Source organism: Mauremys reevesii, linkage group 9 (genome assembly GCF_016161935.1).
Source record: "Mauremys reevesii isolate NIE-2019 linkage group 9, ASM1616193v1, whole genome shotgun sequence".
Lineage (NCBI taxonomy): Eukaryota > Metazoa > Chordata > Testudines > Geoemydidae > Mauremys > Mauremys reevesii.
In genome coordinates this window covers 101,765,322-101,785,647 of record NC_052631.1, presented here as the reverse complement: position 1 = coordinate 101,785,647, position 20,326 = coordinate 101,765,322, and the positions used below count along the sequence as shown (strand labels likewise).

At 41.1% G+C, this 20,326-nt stretch overlaps 1 protein-coding gene across 8 annotated transcripts in view; it reads left to right on the top strand.

Annotated features, from left to right (window-relative positions):
• Positions 1-20,326, top strand: part of HTR2C (5-hydroxytryptamine receptor 2C) — a 653,091-nt gene that overhangs the window by 467,634 nt on the left and 165,131 nt on the right. Inside the window, exon 1 of one of the 8 annotated variants that reach the window (XM_039488610.1) lies at positions 2,012-2,097. The exons of the other annotated variants lie outside the window; for them this stretch is intronic. The gene's annotated coding sequence lies outside the window, so the exon portion shown is untranslated. Of the gene's footprint in view, positions 1-2,011; positions 2,098-20,326 lie in introns of those variants that run through there. 8 annotated transcript variants of the gene reach the window in all.

The window sequence follows — 20,326 nt, the reverse complement described above, 5'->3', positions numbered from 1 at the left end:
CTACTTAAAAATTATTCATCTCGGCCCCAAGGCTGCCATCTGGCAAATAACTAGCCACAAGCAATACAGCTATAGTACCTGAAACTGATCTCAATTGATTGTAGTCAGCCTTTAACTGGAAAGTTTGAAGCCTACATTTAAGAGAGTAGAATAAAAGGCTCATCATGATAGGATAAGATGAGAGAGCAGAAGCTAAACACAAATGGACTAAATGAAATGGAAACATTAAATAGAAACTCTGGTACTAAATCCACTGAATTGAATCAGTGCAGAAAGGTTTCTCCTATACACCTCAACAATAAGCTAATAATTTGCCTCTTACTGGCGCTCTCACTCAAGGATCTCAGAACACTTTACAGATGTTTACTGAATGATCCAATTTGCAACACACCCACGAGGCAAGCGAGTCATCACCTATTCCCGCCTTGAAATCCAGCCATTTCAGGATGCAGCACAGTGCTGTATTAATTATTAAGAGGGTGGTGCCTATTGGTCCAAACCAAGATTGTGCCCCATTTGTGCTAGGTGTTGTATACACACAAAGTAAAATGCCCCCCCCCAAACAGCTTACAAAATAGAGGAAGGAAGATCTTATCCCCATGTTACAAAGAGGGGCCAGAGGCACAGAGATATTATGTGATTTGCCCAGAGTCATGCACTGAGTCTGTGATAGCCTAGAAATTAAGCCCTGGTATTCCAAGTCCCAGTGTAGTGCCTGAACTGCCAGACCAGCCAGACCATATCAACATTACACAATAGTTTGGGACAGAAAATGAAGAAGAATATGTTTTTGTACAGGGCTTTACACAGAGGGGTCCCAGTTCTGGTTCTGGTTGAATTCTGGTTAATTTTCTGAGTTAGAATTTGACCAGGATGCTAGGGGTTACCATCCGGCTTTGTTTGTGGGCTCTTGGGACAGGAACCGCCTCCTTCATCTGTGTCTATCCAGCCCCTAGAATTGTGGGGCTCCGGTGCTTGGCTTTGCTCCTTGGCACTGCTGCTCTGCAAGCAAAAATAATACTCCGGTGCTTACAAAAATGTCATGGGATTTTTAATGGATGAAATGATCAGAACCTTGGGTTCTGTCAGAAGACAGCACCTACAGTGGCATACCGCTGCCTAGCAAGGCTGACTCATTGGCGAGAATGTCACTCCCTGCACTGCTTCCCTAGTGCAGGCCTGGCCCTGCTTAGCACAAGGCCCTCCTCCAGGTGGATGAGAAGTAGTAAAAACCCCACCTGTTATATGAGTTGAATTCTGGGAAATAATACTGACATTAAGAGGAAATATTTTAAACAGCACTTAACGCACTTAAATATTGTTTGTGGTTCTGGTCAGTTTGTTTGAGAGAAAAAACCTGTTAGCCAGGATGAAAGAGGCACCTTGTTTGGCCCCCAGATTGAAAGCTGTGACAAAACCCTACGCCTCAAAAATAATGAAAGAGTCAATAGTGTCTCCATTCAGATGTGATGTGTCCAGTGGGCCCAGCCCAAAGGCAGATAGCCCATCGGTGTCGTTGGGAGCCTTACTTGAGTAAAAACTGCAGGAGAAGCCTGGAGAGGAGCAGTGTGGACACAAGTTACAATGTGCAATTTGCAAGAGTGACTAGAAAAGAGGGGCAGAGTGTCAGTTAAAGAACAAGTGCCAGGAAGTGCCTTTTCACGCGGAGAGAAAATGCTGAGGAATAACCCTACCAGCCAAGGCTGCCAAGGGGAAAAAGAAATAAGTCTCACGAATGGAACAGTTGTAAAAGCATTAGTGGGCATGGTATAATACAGAAAGCAGAATGGCCCTGCTGGACGTTCTCCCGAGCAGAGTGTTACCAGGAGTTCCTATGCTGTAAATACGGCTCAAAGGATATGTTTGATTTTACATAGACAAGTCTTGAAAACTGCTTTTGCTTTAGTTTCCACAAGGTAAAATTGTCATAAACATTTCAAACCCACATTTTCCAAAGAGGCTACTGATCTTGGTTGGCTTAATTTCTGCATAGCCAATGCCAGATACTTTGGACCTGATTTCCAGTAGCACTGACCATTCATGGCTCGTATGTTGCCTTCAGTTGGAAATACAGCCTGAGGTACCTCCAGCTGGATGGTAAGTGAGTCACTTTAGACAATTTTATCTTGAATTTCCTTGTGTCCCCCTTACTCTGCATACTCCTATCTCTGATACTGAAGCATGTCTCTTGTTTTATGGTCACCATTTGTCCTCCAGGACTAAACTGCTTCTACAGGCAGTTCATTGCCACTCTTTAATCAGTTGGAGGATGAAGGTTGTTCAGAGACATGAAACAACCTGGGGGCTAATTTAAAAAAAAAATATTATACTAACAAATGCAAATCTCTGAACCAGAGGGAAAGTTGTGCCTCAGAAGTGGCCTCAGACTCACCTTTGGTGCTGTAATTTTTCTTTCCAGGATGCTATCTCATTATCTAAGCCCCAACAGTAAGTCATAAATTCTATTCCATTTCTGCAATTACAAGCTGTGTGTATATACCACATCTATAGAAGCAGAAAACATTAACATAAATCTGTGGTTTATGCAGTCTCAGCAGGAATTGCTAATCTCCCTTTTCCTGTATTTTATTTGTTTATTTATTGAAAGCTTATCTTGCAAATGGAACCTTTTAAGCCTGGAAATTTACTGGGTGAAGCACTACCCTTCTTTTCTGACCTCCGCTTCATGTTCTGTGCAGGTGTTTGGCAGTCCATTAGCTGCTTAATGCTTCCATATGGATTTTAAAAGTCCAACACATAATGTGCTAAAGGTAGGGAAAATTCCATTGCCGAAAGACCAAAGATCAAACTACTCTTGTTTTGGTGTCATAGAATCTTTATTGAAGCAACTTTTTTTGTTTATTTTTTTTATTTATTAAAATGTGCCTTTCTGGATCTCTGTTTACACAAACAACAATTTAAATACAAACTTCAAAAGAGAGAATCAACAAAACAAAATGACAACCCAGCCCCACAGCCGGTCCCCCAAAATGAGCTGGGCCTCTGGGCACAACCAAAGTACCAATAAATAATAACAATATTGGTTTCCTGAGATGCAAAGTAAATGCTGATTGGAAAATGCTTTTTTCCCTCATGGAAAATTTCAAGAAATCCATTTTTTTTTCATTTTCATCATAAGTTTCAATAGAAAATGTCTGCTTTAGGTCAAAAAACTGAAAATCCCAAATCAGGGCATTTTTTGGACTGGACATTTTTCAGCTGAAAATATAACTGATAGAAACTAGAAAATGTTTGAGTAAACCAGGCACCTTAATGTAAAGTTTCATTTAATCCCCCTCTTATTAGCTTTCCAGGGGATCCTGCCCATCCGTTCCCTGAGGGAGTCAACACTTTCCCGCTGTCTAACGAGTACTTCTCACCCATATTCTGTCCTTTGAAGCTGCTTTTAATTTTTCCCATTACCTGCTGGTGGGGAACTTGCTGCCCCATCATTTTGAATCACATTCTATTATTTATTGTTGCCTTCATGGTTTCTGTGCCTTCTCTACATTCCAGACCTCACTTGGGAATTCTCCTTGGGAATAAGCTTTATCCCAGTTCCGTTCAGCAATCCACTGCCACTTTTGTTTGAATTCCTTTTCCCTCTGTGGCTCTGAGGGACGTTTTTGTTAGCATTCCACTCACTTTTTTCCAGTGGTTGCTGAAGGGTGAAGGGTGCAGATTTCCAATCCTGGGACTCAACTGGAAAGAGATTTTCTAAGTCGTAATTGGGTTTTTAAAAAGGCAGTCTTCTGAAATAACAGTTCAAATGTGATTATAAATCATAATGCTGCTCCTTTGTTTTCAGTCATTGAAAAACTCAACCAAAAAATAAGGCTTGGTTAATTCTCAAATTACTGCTAAATGCCTTGAGTGGCATAGTAATCACAATTCGTGCTCCTTTTCCTCAGACCCACAATGGCCACAAGTAATTTCTTGGTATGCATATACAGTATTATTTCCAAGAATTAGACGGTTATGTTTTCTAGATGTGCCTGTGGGTTTTACCTTTGCTTTCACAACAGTATGTGTTCACCTCGCTGGCTTTCTGGAGTAATGGCTTTCATGATCTCTAGATGCACACTGTGTAGCCAGCAAAACCACACACCCTTCTAGCTCTATGTAATACATTCTACAGACTGTAACATCATGAGGCTTAACACAGATTAAAAAGATGCAGTTCTTTGTTGTGATCCATACCATGAAAAGTAACCCAAACAACATGTTAAAATGAGAGTGCATGAAAAAGAGAGAGACAAGGTGGGTGGGGTAATGTCTTTTATTGGACTAACTTCCATTGGCGGAAAGTACAAGATTTTGAGCTTCACAGAGCTCTTCTTCAGATCTGGGGAAGGAAACCGGTGTGTCTGGAGCTAAATACAAGTTGGGACAGATTGTTAAGCATAAGGGGTTTACACATGCTGTAGGAGACCACTTAAAATGAAGTAGTCAATTAAGGTTTAGCAGGCAGAAGGGTGTTTTGAAATTATTTCAATGAACATAAAACCATTGTCTCTTGAGTCGCTGCTAGTGTAGGAATGTTCTAGAGAGAGTTTGGTGGATGAGTAGTGGTTGTTGAAGTTGTGAACGTCTACTCTACAATGCATGAAAAGTCATTGCACAGCGAGTTAGATACAAATGGAGCAGCAAACATAACATTTACCTTGTGTTATTGTACGTTTCTAGGTAATTTTAGAAGGGCTGAGGTTCAGCTTCCCCTTTTCCACCTGAAAAATCTGCATCTGCATCTTTGCACTAGGAAGATGAATTGCAGCCACATATCTTAGTATTTCTGTCTCTTTGGACCTGATCTGCAGTCATCAGGTGCAAAAAAACCAGATGCATGGTTTTGCAGGTGCAAAATGAAAGCTGCTCTTTTGAAAATGTAGCCCATACTATCTGCTTAATTAGGAATTCAGGATTGTGTTGAAGGAAGATTATGCATGCAAATATATTTAGCACCTGGTAAAACAGATCTCCTCAGCTTAGTAATAGCTTCCCAACACCCTGATAAAATGCTCTGCAAATTTTTCCTGCGTTTCCTTTTCCTTTGTTGCCGCATATCAGCATGCTTATGTACAATTAGTAGATTTCTCCCTTCTAAATCAGCTTTCTGTTCTGGCTGCCTGCATACTTCAATGATGTCATACAATTAGCTGTGCAGAAAACTTGGCCATTTCAGTTTGTGATTGTCTTCTTTTCAGTTTCAGTTTATGTGGCTTTCCCTCCCATCCCACCACGAAATGTGCTTTGAATTTTGGGTTCAAAGAAATGTCAGCCAAACTTTTGTCTTGTTTTGAGTTGACTTCAAGTGAAGCCAGAAGGCTTTGCAGAGTTTCCATCTGTGATCATAAGTTGCCTGGAACAGCCCTGATTCCTGAAGTTCAGCAAACTTAGCCTGAGCTAAGTGTAAGAAACAAATCAAAATCTCTTTCAGTAGAAAGTTTTGTCACAGCCCGAGCCAAAATGCTGGTTTGGTGATGTGCAGTGTTGCTGTAGCTATGTCAGTCCCAGGATAGTAGAGAGACAAGTTGGGTCAAGTAATATCTTTTATTGGACCAACTTCTTTATTGGTGAGGGAGACAAACTTTCAAGCTACACAGAGCTCTTCTTCAGGTCTGGGAAAGCTACTCAGAGCGTCACGGCTAAACACAAGTTTGAAAAGAGAGTTTAGCACAAGTAGCTGGTGATGGCAGTTTTCTACTCTGGAAACACCAGGATTTGTGTTTTAGGTACAGCACACGCTGTATGATAAGTTGGCTCCAAACTTTTTAAAGGATGCCAAGACCTACAATTATGAAAAAGAACTTTACTCAGGCTAGAATGTAATTGCTGGTGTGCTGACCACACTTCTTACCATGTTGATCAGTATTGCCTCATTGTTTTCTGGGTCCATCTGATTTCTCTTGTCTTGTTCTTAAACTGGAAGCTCTTTGGGGCAAGGACCATCTGTCGTTCAGTGTCTCTACAACGCCTAGCACAACGGGGTCCTGGGCTCTGACTAGGACTTCTAAGCTGCCATGGTAACAATACTAACACTAATAACGACGTTGCTTCCTAGAACTAAGGAACACGTGGTTACTGGCCAAGGTTTCCCCCTACCAGGACAAGGTTGAAAAAATTGGCCTTTTTATGCAGTAAATAGTTTTTGGCGTGTAGATTATGTCCTTTTCAGCTCTGTTTAATGTGTGGAGCAGACAAATGCCTTGTTGCTTCCCTACAAAAACCTGATAAAGACTAAGACACTATTTTATATGTATTGTTCAGCAGCAGAGCAGAGTTATAGTCCTGGAGCTGTTACATTTCGCCTGCCCTACAGAGTGAACGCTGGAGCTGGGCGGAGAAAGATACCTCATTTCAGGGAGGAGTTCGATGTTTTGAAATTTGGTTTTGTTCCAATTTGGGCCAAAACCAAAAATTTCAAAATTCTCTGCCAAAGGAATACAGCCCCAGCTCTGCGGCCATCTGCGCAGTGGGCTGTCCCAGCGCCACAGACCCTGGAAACTCTGAGATCCCCAATTCAGAGGCTGCCCCATAGCCATGGCCCCTGGAAACCTGGTTCCTGTCTCCAAAGCATTTTGGCATAGGCTGCCAAGGAGCTGGGCGGGCAAGCTGGCAGGGAGCCAAGGAGGTTTCGGACCCTGCCTAGGTTCAGTTAGAATTTTGTCAAAATCAAACTGTATCTGCAAATTCTTTCAAAACCATGTTTGATCAGAATTTCTCTCACCAGCTCTCATGAATCCTGTTGAGTTCCTGAACAAAAGGCGCTCCTCGCTGGGAGTACAGGTGGGATTTGGAAACTCCAGAATTGTGGAAGTGGGAAGTGAAGCTGGCAGGGGTCCCACTTGTTAAGCAGGGCTGAGACAGGAGAACTAATATTCAACTCCTCCACAGTAGATTACAGATAGCTGGGGAGAATATCAAGACATGAAATTCAGGGGCTCCACCGTCCAGTACTATAATAGCCTTTCATTGTAGCAAGGAGAGATCAGTGGGAGCCGGACTCTTTAAGTCAGTGGTGTACAGCACATGCTGGTTGTAATGGATGGATTTGTGCTTTCATTTTCTGCCCATTATATGCAATGTCTGTTACCTCCAGTGACTATGGGCAGAGTGACAAGAGTGTGAGCACAGGTTCCGAGAGGAAGAATCTATTATAAAATTTAATTTGATCCCCAAATCCTGACTAACAATTGACTTTTGGGTAGTTGGAGTCCCAGAGATTGGTTCTTTATTTTGTAAAGACTTTTACTGCCGACAGTATGACACACCATTTCCACCTGCATGTGAAGGCTCTGGACAATAAGCAAGCAGATGATTTTGACTGAGAGTGTTAACTGCTATAAATAGATAAATGCTGGTATCCTTCAGGGTATTTAACCGGAAAAAAAAGATTTTCACAGTCCTAGACAATAATCCTGTAGAAAAAGTGTGGTACCTGACCTACTCGTGCTAAATCACATCCCTGCAAAACACTCTAGCTCTAACTTCCCATTCTCAGTGCACTGTGACAAGCCCAGAAATTAGTGTTGTAACAGGAGGTTCTTTCTATAAGGAACCAATGAAAACTCTTAAACGTAGAATCTTTTATTTTAAAATAAGATTCTCTGAAACATTTTCAAAAGCTCTTAAGTGACTTAGGAGCCCAAGCCTCATTAAGTTGCAGTGACACTTGGGCTTAACAGGGCCTATGTCATTTCTGAAAATTGGATTTAGGGCCAAATTTTAAAGATATTTAGGAGACTGCGTTGATTTCAGTGGGAGTTAGGAATCTCAAAACCTTTAAAAATCTGGCCCTAATCATTCAGGATCCAGAGCAGATGGCAGAATCCCTCCCCAAATGTTTTCCTGTGTTAGCGAAAGTTAATGAATCTAAAACTGGGAATGCAGTTACATCTATGGGTCAGTGGAACAAACGTGTCTTTCAAGGAGGTTATGTTTCACAGTGTCAAATCCAAGATCCAGTTTTGACCCAACTCTCATTTAAACTCACATATTTTGAAATGTATCTAAAAGGTTAGAAGTGTAGTTATTCATAGTCATTGTTCTAGCATTTGTACTGACATTATAGTGTGTTAATTAATTGGTAAGCCATCGTCTCTGTCCTAACTAAAGACAGCGTGATAAGTGTTTTTACTTTGTTGACAGGCCTGCAAATTCATTGCATAACTGGATGATCAATCAGATAATATTACTCTGAAATATGAAAAGAGGTTAGTGTTGTAATGGTTTTTTCAATGTAAACATAAAGAGGCAAACTCTCCTCCCAAGGTGGACATGCCTGTCTCCCATTGAAAGCAGTGAATCTGGTCTCTGTGGGCAGTTCTCAGCCTCTTGGTGATGGTGGTGATGTAGCTGAAAAATACCATCATTTGCGATGTAAACTAGTTTCCAGTAACCATTAAACTAGCAGAATGAGAGCAGTCATCCCTTCTAAACATCAACCGTGTTGCTTTAATGCAAAGTTAAATGTTAAAGTGCTTCTCCTGATTGTTAAGCACCATGAAAGCTGGCTGGGAACTGGTTTGCAGCGTCTGAGCTGATTCTGGGCTTCTGTGCTGTACTTGTGGGAATGTCACATTTCAATAACAGAGCTGCCTCCAGCAAGAAGCTCAGAAATTCCTATTTGAATCAGAAACCTTCATTTCAAACATAATAAATGATGTAGAGTGGGAAGTGATTGTGTCCATGTGAACCTACAGACTGCTCCCTTGAGCAAAACAGGCTCAAGTGTGTAACTCAGGTACCACTAAGCTGCTTGACTGACCTGTAGCCAAGCCGAAAGCATAGGCAAGATCTGAGCCAAATGGGTGAACTGCAGCCATTGAAGTTTGGAGGATATGCAGAGTGTGCACATTTCCTCAGGCACCTCAGAGCACTTTGCTCCCACACATACTGAGGAGTGACCTAGGAGAGGAGCCAGGCTGACCCTTGCAGTCCCATCATGTTGTTAATTATGTGGGTGCCTCAACAATCAGATTCTTTCATTTTGGTATAATTCAGTCCTAGAGGGTGGTATTTTCAAAGCTGTTCAGCACTGGCCAGACTCTGTTTGCAGGGCAGGGACCAGAGTTAAGCTAATGCTGAGCACTTCTGAAAATCCCACTCACGGTGCATAGGTTGCTTGTGGGTGTGGTTTCTGCTATACATGATTTGCGTACAATAGTACTTCTGTTTTTGCCGGTGGGTACTTTCCACCTTCCAGTTTCACTGTACATGTGCCTGCCACCTACTGGTGGCTCATGAGTGCTGAGCAACCCCTATTGTTGTCATGGAGTCGGCGCCTATGCTGTAATTGGCCAAATTCAGAACTGGAGAGATAAAGTCAGCCTCCCCTCCCCCGCTTCATCTCCATTCAGTTATGGGAATCCAGTTTGGAATCCAGTGGTGTCTAATGTGAAGAATAATCTGGTGAGAAATCCCCTGGTGAGTTGGTGTGGTTGGTATTAATTAGTGACTGTCAGGAATGTTGCAGGCGCTGGTAGGAAAGCTTCTCGGTGGCCCAGCAGACAGTGATGATGGGTGGGCAGCTAAAACCCAAAGGACCAGGGCAGAAAGAGAGAGGTAACCCTTATAGTTGCCTGACTGAGGAAACCTATAAATCATCCCACAGTCCAGGACACTGTAGCCCCTCACGTGGGAGGGGAAAAAAATCTGTATAAGCTTGCATGAAGAACAGGGTTAACTTACAGCTAAGGGGCTGGGCTTTCCCCTCGTTTTCTGAGTCATTTTCCCCAGTGGGTACCTTCACCAACAACTTCATTATCAGTGCCGTGAGTTCAGGGGATGAAGATCTTGGTTCCCCTCTCATTCACAGTCTTTCAGCCCAGTGTGCACCCACTTTGTGGTAATTTAATCTAGATCACATGTCCCCAATTTGCTTATGAGAATGTCATGAGAGACTGTGTGAAAAACCTTACTGAAATCAAGATCTATCACATGTACTGCTTTGTCTCTATCCACCAGGCCAGTAACCCTGGGTGGTTCTTGACAAATCAGTGCTAGCTATTCCTTAGAACCCTATTATCCTCTGGGTGATTACAAACTGATTGTTTCATCATTTGTTTCATGAACTTTCCAGGTATTGAAGTTAGGCTAACTGGTCTATAATTCCTCAAGTCCTCTTTCTTCCCTGTTTTAAAGATATGGATTATGTTTGCCCTTCTCCAGTCCTCTGGTACCTCACCTGTTGTCCATGAGTTCTCAAAGATGATTGCTAACTGTTTTGAGATTGCTTCAGCTAGTTCCTAAAGTACCCTAGGATGAATTTCATCATGTTTGTTTTCAATATGTTTTCAGTATTTGAGGTGGAGGAGGGGGGGTAAAGCAAAAGCAAAGCAAATTTTGCAGATTATTTTTGAATGATACCAAGAAGATTTTCATGCTGTAAAATACTCGCATATTGGTCCCACTGATTTTTCCTTTGATTTGTATCTTTCAAATTGGTGGCACAGAATAGAAGTCTTAACTCTCATCTTTTCCTCTCATGGGATACACACAAGTAAAACAGAGGGAGGAAAGGAGCTTGGATACCAAGATGCTTGGAGATTAGGAAACTGTTCTTTCTCTGACATTTCTTTAACTTTATCTATCTTTCATTAACGTTAATTACAGTGCACCCCAAGGGACAACTAGGTTCCTTGTGTTCCCACTACAGATCTTTATAAAATTGCTTATATCTGTTTGTGGAGATTTTTTTAAGAGACTTAAAAGTACTAACTAGACTCCTAGAGAGGAATAGATATGAGTAGCACCCTGTTTCCCTGTCCCCTCCCACCCTGCCCCACACCCATTTATATTTCGCTGAGACTTCAACCACTGAAGCTTGATCCCGCCTTCATGTGCTGTGACACAAGCCTACATAGCTGAGACAAAATGCTGCCATTACATAACTAATGTGACTTGTACCATCTTCAAGCTGTATGTGGGTGGATGCACATGGGGGGGGAGGAAGGGGGAGCTATGGATTATGTAAAAAAAGGCACTGCTGTATGTGCCAAAATGAGTAAGTTACTCATATTGCCTATTAAACAACTAAACCTAGTCCCCCTTCCCTACCCACTCTCCTCCCCCAATTTCTAATAACTATAATCCAATAATGTAAATGACATGAGTTGAAAGGAAGTAGGAACTGGCTTAATTCTATCACTTGTCAAACATATGATCACTTATCCCATTGAAAATTACATTGTAAATCAGCCACGTATTATTTTTGGTTCCATATAATAATTTAATGGCAAGTTAAAATTTTGGGCACGAGCACTGTGTATATGACTGTGTGTCATTAACTTGAATTATATGGTCAGAAACTGATTGGTTGCTTTAAATGAGCGTTCTATAGCAAACTGAATGGAAATTGCAAATAGACCAGTTAACTGCGATCAATTAGTGTTGACAGTGGGAAGTTGATAATTTTGTATCTGATGTAATTACCGAACTTTATTGCAAATACATCATGTTGGCTGGGATACACCAAAGGTAGCATAACTGATTAAATTTGACATCTAGGTAATAGCTCATACCGAAAGGTAATTTTAATTCTGATGTCTTTGTCAGGGCCATCAATTTGATGCTAAAACAGCAAATGAATTGGTCTTATATCACAGGCTGAATACAGTTGAGTTACACAATATTAGGAAAACAGCTAATTATAAGGGCCAGATTTTTAAAGACGTTTAGGCACCTAACGATGCACATCCGTGCTAGTGGGGTTTTGCAATGGCTGGTCAGCACCGTTGTTCGTGGGAGTCAGGCATTGGGACACTTTTGAAAAAGCCATTTGGCACCTAGCTGTGTTAGCCCTGGCCCTGAGTTATCTGCCACATGCCAGATGGAGGGCAGTCCCTAGTATATGAAATAATTCTGTTTTCATGCTGCTCGTGGGGCCAGCATGAGAAAGGTATTTAGGTGCCTAAAGATGCAGATAGGTGCTTTGTGGGTTTGACATAAACACCTAGGCTCAGATATTTTAACGGTATTTAGGCCTTGGTCCACTAGCATTGCAAGGCCTAAAGGATTTAGACTGCTACGTCCCGTTTTCAAAAGTGACTTGGGCACTTAGAGACTAAATCTCATTGCAAGTCAATGGGAGTTAGGAGCCTAATTTGCTTTAGGCACTTTTGTAACCCCCACTAAGTGCCTTTCTTCATCATTAGGTACATAAATGCCTTTGTAACACTAGCTTTTTGGGACTCATCCACCAGAAAGAATCCCAGTAACCTGGTTATTGAAGGTCATTATTCAAAATTGTGTCTGAGACACTCTATCTCATACTCAGTCTTATTCCCAGAGTAGGCTGGAATCCTACTTACTCTGTGGTGGGTAGCTTAGAGATATAAGGCTACATGGACATCCAGAGGATATTCTCAGAATGACATGGTAAGATTATAGATCATTCAAAATTATACCAGTGCATCTGCCAGACATTTTAAGGCACTTTCTTCTTCTCTTGTTATCAGTGCCTACTGCTCTAGATAATAAATCCATGTAATTAAATTATACATTTTTAAAACTTTTGTTCTGAATTATTGATTGGCACATAACCTGCTTTGCAAAATATATTTCTCTTAACTTCTGGACTCATTCAGAGATGTCACAAGTCTTTCTGAAATTCAGCACTTGGACTGGCCAGTCTTTGCTTCAATTAACTAGAGAGAGCAAGTATCATTATCCCTTGGTTTGCAAGTTTAGCCGTTGTCCTATGTAGGGCCTGCAATTTTCTCATCCCCTCATTTGTATTTGAGTTCTACAGGATACAATGTAGGGCCCAGTTCTGAAGTCCTTCCTTGGACAAAATTCACATTAGCTTAAGTGACGAACCCTAGAGAATATATGGCAGAGGGAGACTGTTTTCTTTTGGTCCTTTTTGCAGGATCCTTTGTTCCCACTCTATACAGGAGACTGCAGCAGTAGGAATTAATACAAAGCTGGGTGCATCTTTCTTTCCTACCCAGTGTTGGAAATCTTTTAGGTCATATTCAAATGGCTCCTTTAAACTCTCTTGCAATCACTCCATCTGCTTGTCAGCAGTGTGCTACTGACTCATTCCGACGTCTGGCTATGGACGTCATCCTGAGCTACTTTTGCTTTCCAGTGTGTGAATGTTCCAATCTTTCTGATTTGAAATTTAAAATAAAACCATGATGCTGATGCCATTTCTTATTGATGAGAAGTAAATGAGCAGCAAAGATGACACACGTTGGCTTTCCGACTCATTCTCCATTGTGTTACACATATTGACCTTACGTGCCTGTCAACTGAAAGTTATCTAAAAATGTCTGTTTCATAGCTTCACTCCTGAGAGTCTGAATTATTCAGCAGATATTTTACTGTATCAACATATTCTTATCATTACATTGAATTTAATTCCAGTTCAAAACTAAAATGCAAGTTCACACTTCGTGTTTGCAGGAAAATAGATAATTGTGTTAACAGTTGCTCAGGAATTTTTTAAAATCCAGTGAGTCGGTGAGCGGTATAAATAGTCATCTCTAAGAGCCCCTCAGCTGTGTTACGTGCCGTAGCTGAGATGATTGTGGAACTGTGGAGAGAGGAACAAACAGCATGAGAATGACAAATGCTTCCTGCCTGCAGTTTTAGAACGATGTGCATTTTAGTCCGGTGAGCTTTCGGGTCAGACCAGCAGCACTCGTTCCCATTCTCATCACCTGGAATGTAATGACTGCCATATATTTACAGCCAATAGCTACTTTCAAGGAGTGACCGTGATGTCATGGAACCAGTCACCCGTTTTGTTTTGCCCAGGACATTTCCTAGATACTTTGTCTGACTGTATCGTTACTTTCTGTTGGCATAATGGAAAGTGAAAGGTGAATTTTTCTCTCTCTGTTGCCTTTGGTGCCCTTGACTTCTGCATTTCAGGAAGGAATTTTCCTGAAATAGAAAGTACCACAGTAACATAAAGAGCCACATGTGATCCTGCGGCTGCTGCTATCATTAACTGTGTGGGTGCCAGACGTATCCAGGGCCTATTACATTCTAAAGGCTAAAGTCTACAGTCAGGGAGAGCTACAAAATAATACCAACAGCAGGAGACTTGCTACATTAAAGTGACCAGAGTGCCAGAGGTATGGAGTGCTTATGTTCTCGTTGGCTTCAACTGGAACTGCAGAGGTTCATGTTTGAGAAGCAGGGTAATGAACACCCATCCAAATTCTACATGGATCTAGCTGTGAAAAAGGGTTCCAGAGACACAGGGTAAGTGTTCATGCCAAAGCTAATCCTGTGTCCTGGGAAAGGTGTACTTTGGGTCAAAGGACCTTTGTTCCACCTGCCAAACACAGAAGAGGCTAGTAGTAGTAATGCGATACCTTTACTCATCACAAAAGGTTGACAGGTGTTCACACCTACTTCTGCCCTTTTAAAAACTGGAACCCTAATGGAATTACATGCCCAATTTATTCCAATTTTTTTATTCCATTTACACAAAATTATGTTTCTTCATACTCTTTGATGTTTATTGGAAATTGACTATTGATTTATGATGTATTGCAGGCCTCTTAATTTTAGTAAAGTTTTTGAAGGGCAGAAAAATATAGTTTAGCAAAACATACAACACAGACTACCAACACACACATCTTCCCTCCACTTTCCCAAAACAAATAAACATAGATTCAAACCAACTTGTACAGTCTTACAGATAAATCACCTTAAACTCACATTCAGCTTGGTTTTCTATTATTTTGTAAGTAAGTCACACACATGGCTCTCAGTTGTGGCTGCTAACTAACAAATTGAAATAGAACTGTAGAGACCCTTTTGAACTGCCCCAAACTCCTCAGAGAAGTTCTATGAGCAAAAAGATGTTTTTTTCTGAAATCTTTAGAGCAGGTTCAGCAGTTGTGGCACTAGGCAACACAGGTATCTACTTTGTATAAAACACAGATAAACCATCTTAATTACTTTCTAGAGGACATGTAGCAAAGCTCTGCACACACCCAAAGGACACAGCACTATCCACCGTCTCTGTCCTCCTTCCGAAAATAATTACGCATACATTTCATCCAAATTGTGTGCTATTTATAGACAACCCACATTCAGCATATATTCAGACTGGTTTTATATCATTTTCTCAATAAGTCACACATACATTAGGGACTCTACAAATAAAGCCAATTGCTAAATTAACATATGTTATGTGAAGTGTAGTTGTTTCATAGACTTTATTTAGTAATGTATAATTTCATACAAACACTTTCCTCTGAAACTGAGGGAAATGCTTGATTTGTGTGTGTGTTTGTGTGTGTGTGTATGTGTGTATTCACACTAATCCTTAACACTTTCTTATTAACACTATTCCTTTGTCATTATAGCTTTGTATAATTGTTCAATAGACTTTCTTTAGAATTGTACTACCTGCGGGCATGAATACATACATATAGAAACACTTCTGTATTTTTCTGTCATTAAGCCTTTTGGCATATATTTAAGTTATTTAGAATTGTACTAGCAGTTTTATAAAATTATTTAATGACTTGATTTAGAAATGTATTAGCTGCATAAAAAGAATATTTTCCTCTAAAAATGAGGAAAAGGCTTGATATCTCTATTTAGATTGTATCCACTTACCCTTTATTCTTCTGTTATTAAAACTTTGGACAATTTAATTACTTTATTTAGAAATGTACTAACTGTATGAAAATATTTTCTTCTAAAATGAGGAAAATACATGATACATATTAACACTTTATTTCTCTGTCATTAAGACTTTTTACAATTGTTTAATTCACTTTTTTCAGAAATGTTCTAACTTCATAAAAATCACTTTTTTCTAAAAATGAGGAAAATTCATGGTGTGTGTGTGTGTGTGTGCGTGTGTGTACATGTTAACACTTCTGTTGTTTCTCTGTCCTTAAAGCTTAGCACAGTTGTTAAATAGACTTTATTTATAATTATACTAACTACATAAACAGCAGATATTCCCAGGGCCACCTATAGGATTCAGGGGGCCTGGAGCAAAGCGGGGGAGCTGCGGCGTTTGTACTCACCCGGCAGCAGTCCAGGTCTTTGGCGGCATTTCGGCGGCAGGGGGCCCTTCAGTCGCTCCGCGTCTTCAGCAGCACTGAAGGGCCCCCTGCTGCCGAAACGCCGCTGAAGACCTGGAGCGACTGAAGGGCCCCCCGCCGCCGAAATGCCGCCTAAGACCCAGATCGCCATCGGGCCAGGGCTCGCAGGGCATTTTGGCGGCAGGGGGCCCTTCAGTCGCTCCGCGTCTTCGGCAGCACTGAAGGGCCCCCCGCCGCCGAAATGCCGCCGAAGACCCGGAACGCCGCCGGACCAGGGCTTGTGGGGCCACTGCGAGGCACAGGGCCTGGGGCAAATTGCTCCTCCCCCCCCCCCGGGCGGCCCTGGATATTCCTCTGAAACTGAGAAAAAGACATTAAATCTATATTCATGAATTGATTTGTAATGATTCCAGTATTAAATATAATTTGTAAACATTTCATTTTTTCCCAAAATTGCCAAAGGCACCAAAAATGTCTATGTCCATATGTGCTACTCAGGACCTCCAGAAATGGTAGAAGGAGGGTGGGATATAAGGTGGCAGAAGTGTGTGGAAACCTGTCAAAATATTTGGTGAGTAAAGGTACAGAGTTATTACTACTCAGACTACTCAGGCTCTTGGTTATTCTGTAACTTGAATTGATACAGAATGAGCCTAAAACACTCAAGGCCTGTTCCAAAGCATGTGACAATCAATGAAATGTCATGCTGGCCCAGAGGGCTTTGGATCAACTCCACAGAACTCAAATAGAGTTACCACAGGGATTAAAATAGCCTCCATCTTCCCAATTGGGTCATGGCAAAGCTTTCTAGGAATGTCAGGCGTTGCACAAAGACCAAAGATCAGCCGACCAGAGCCATCACCTAACCAAACGCCATGCAAAATCCACTGGATTTCAGATTTCCAAACTCAGCTAAGGTATTTAAATGAACCTGAGATGGTTTCTGGTGTTGCATCTAAATCAGTGGTTTCAAATTAATTTCAGTTTGGGTTTGGTTGACTTCAGAGCATTCCTCACTGAAGTAAAATTACAGGAAATGTAGTGTGAATTCCGGGACGTCAAAACTGCCAAATGACTATTTTGGAATTTTTTCTCATGGAGAGGTGTTATCTTGTCTTTGGAACTATCAATATGGCAGTCTGAGCAACAGGGAGGTAGATTTCCTTTAAATAGCAGGAAATGTTTGGAAGGAGCATATACATGTGTCTTAAACAGCTGACAGTGAAAATCCATTTATATATTTGACTGTCATATTTGAAATAGGCAATTTGTGTTGTATTGGTTAGTAAAAGTTATATAACCCATCCAGTCAGTGAACAGAAGCCATAAAATTAACCAACTGGCCACATTTAGAAATGTGAATATTATGTATTTGTCATAAACTGTTTCAAAGCGTCTCATGCAAGGGGAATTTTTTTTGCAAAGAAATTCAAGCATAATGATGAATAAATGTGACACCTTTGTGATCTGCTCCTGAACAGTTTGCAAGCAGGAAAAAGCTCAATTCAATAAATAAATTATTCGTTGCTAATTGTGTCTTCAACCCCCACACCCTTAGATTGTCTCTTAGTTTCAGGTCTGAAGGAATCCCAAATCGAAATTCAGTCAGTCCTTTCAAATCATGCCAGGTTTTTCATCAAAACGATGCATTTTGTGTGACGCAGAGGGGCTCTTTGCAGGCCATGTACAGGTCAGTGTAGAGGAAGTCATGGGAAGGGGCTACCATAACAGAGCTACATTGAATTGGCTTTAAAGGCCTAAAACTTTACTGCGGGGAGGATGTAGGGGGCAGAAGGACATGGCAGCCTATAAATTGGAGTAGTGACCTTCTAAAGACTGAACTTCATGTGGAGTGAATTCCAGCCTCCTGCATAGGAGAATTTTCCCACAAAACCCCCAATTGCTCAGGGTCTGGATGTCACCTTCAGGGAGTTATGGCAGCTGGATGTTCTGGTGAGCTTCGCCGCCTTGTGCTTTTTTTCATTTCACTGGGTGCTTTTTGCCTTTCTTTGTCTCATTTTGGCTTTAGGAAATAACGTTGGGAACTGTCAACCCTCCCCCATCTCTCTCTCATGCAGTTTCTCACGCCTGACCCACTCTTAGTCTGCCTTTTCAGATAGCACTAGTTTGAAGCCAGGGTTGAAAGAATATCACTCAGATTAGATCTTGCATATCAAAAGCCATTTCATGTCTCTAGAAATTTCATACAGCAATTGTCTTGGCGGGAGTACTGAAACCGACAATCTGGCTCTCCCTTTGTGCCTGTTCACAAGGACTGGAGCAGAGATGAGAGAAACATTTTGTTCACAATGGCCAGAGTTGTACCTGAGTCCTGCAAGGTCTTGATATGCAACAACAATTTTGTGAACTTCAGATCACTTGAGACTCGGCCTGTATAAAAAACCTGTCATTCAATATACCAGTCTTCAGGTTTTATCAGTTTTCTGCCTTCCAGGAAACTCGCATTCTGCACTTCATTCGTGCAGAAAGGAATAAATGTTGCAAAATGCTGAAAAAATGTATTTCCTATTGAAGGTACACGTATTGCCAGAGCTTAGCCTAGTGCCATACACTCTTTTTGCATAAGTTGATTTAAATTTTACAGTAGTTGCTGCTATTGCAGTTTTAATACTAGTATATGCTAATGTAATAAAAATATGGTGCTGTACAGTAATATTGAGAACTGCAATTTGAATGTAAAATGTACATCTAATCTAGGACGAATACTGTCCATTGACTCATAAGGGAAGTATTTTTCTTGATTTCCTTTCCTCACTCCCCCAATAATTCGCACATGGGGAAGGCTTTTTGGGTGCGTCCTTCTGAGATAGTATCATATGTTGATCTGAGGACTGCCCAAAGAAATTGTAATAATATACCAGAGCTATTTCAGTGCCAGACCAGCTCTGATAAAAGCGCATGGTTACTGGATACCTATGCTGACAATTCATTCTAAAATGGTATCACATTTGGAGATTTTCTTTACATTTATATGGAAGGTGTATTGACTGAATCACTATTAAAACTATTTTTCTAAAGCTGATATTACCACATATTTTAAAAAGCCACATAGCGCCAAGGGGCAGATGTAAATAGATGTACACCATTTGGATGTTAGGACTCTGAGTTTCAGGCAATGAGAATGGAGGTATTGATCAAGCACATATTTCAGACCATTGTTGGCATGAGATTTTTCTTCAGTACTTAACCAGAAAGTAAATCAAAAACTGGTTCAGAACCAGCATAGATGTTTCAGCTTCCCATGTTTCAAAGCCTGTACTCAGAAAGGTAAGTACAGACAATGAGCTAGCCACGAATGGTGATACTACCGTACTCACCAGGCTGCAGAGACGGGTGGCTTGACTAACAATGTGGAAACATGGATTTCAGATCAAAGGCTGGAGTGGAGCGTTAGGAGGTAGAACTGCTGAAAGATAAGTAGAAGCACTTTTTAATTTTAAAACTTGGTAGCCGTTGCAGTGCATTTGATGGAATGGACTGAGTTCCAAATTTTGTTTAAATCAGCTTGAGGAATGATTGCAAGGCAAAGGAAGATATTTAAATCTTCAAATGAGAAAGTATCAAGCTCAGGGGTATATGAGTATATGCCCAAGGACAGACAATTAATTGCTTGAACAAGCATCTTGCACTTCAATACAAGGTCAGGTTGAAGTAGTGGAGGCATGAAAATGGTTCCCAGGGTGCTCACCATGGCATGAAGATTAGGTTTCCCGGAGGATGAACTCATTGCAATGCAGAATAGTGTGCCAACATCTAGCCTGTGGTTAATGCCTTGCCTAGCTGAATACATCACATACGTTAACACCACTTCAAGGTAAAAACCTGTCTATCTCAACCTGGTAGGCTGTTGTGGGTTTAATATTAAAGGAGTGTTTAAGTGGATGCTGATCCTCTTGGTACAGTGGCAGCCACAGGGACCATTAACCTTTGGAACAAAGTACCAAGGGAAATTTTGCATTCTTTTTCTTTTGATATCTGCACAGTAAGAACTGATGACTTTCTGGAGGATGCTTTAGTGAAACACAAATTACTGGGCTCAATACAGGGGTAACTGGATGAAATTCTATGGCATGCATTACACGGGAGTTCAGACTAGATGACCTAATGGTCCCCACTAGCCTTAACATCTATGAATATCCTTATTGAGCAATCTGCCTTGCCAAGCCAGAATGGAGACATGTTTGGGAATGAAATCAAAATAAGAGTTTTCTTTCCAGATAAAGTCTTTCCTGTGGTAGTTATGACTGGATGGAGTGCTCAGGATCCAGGAGTGAGTTTCC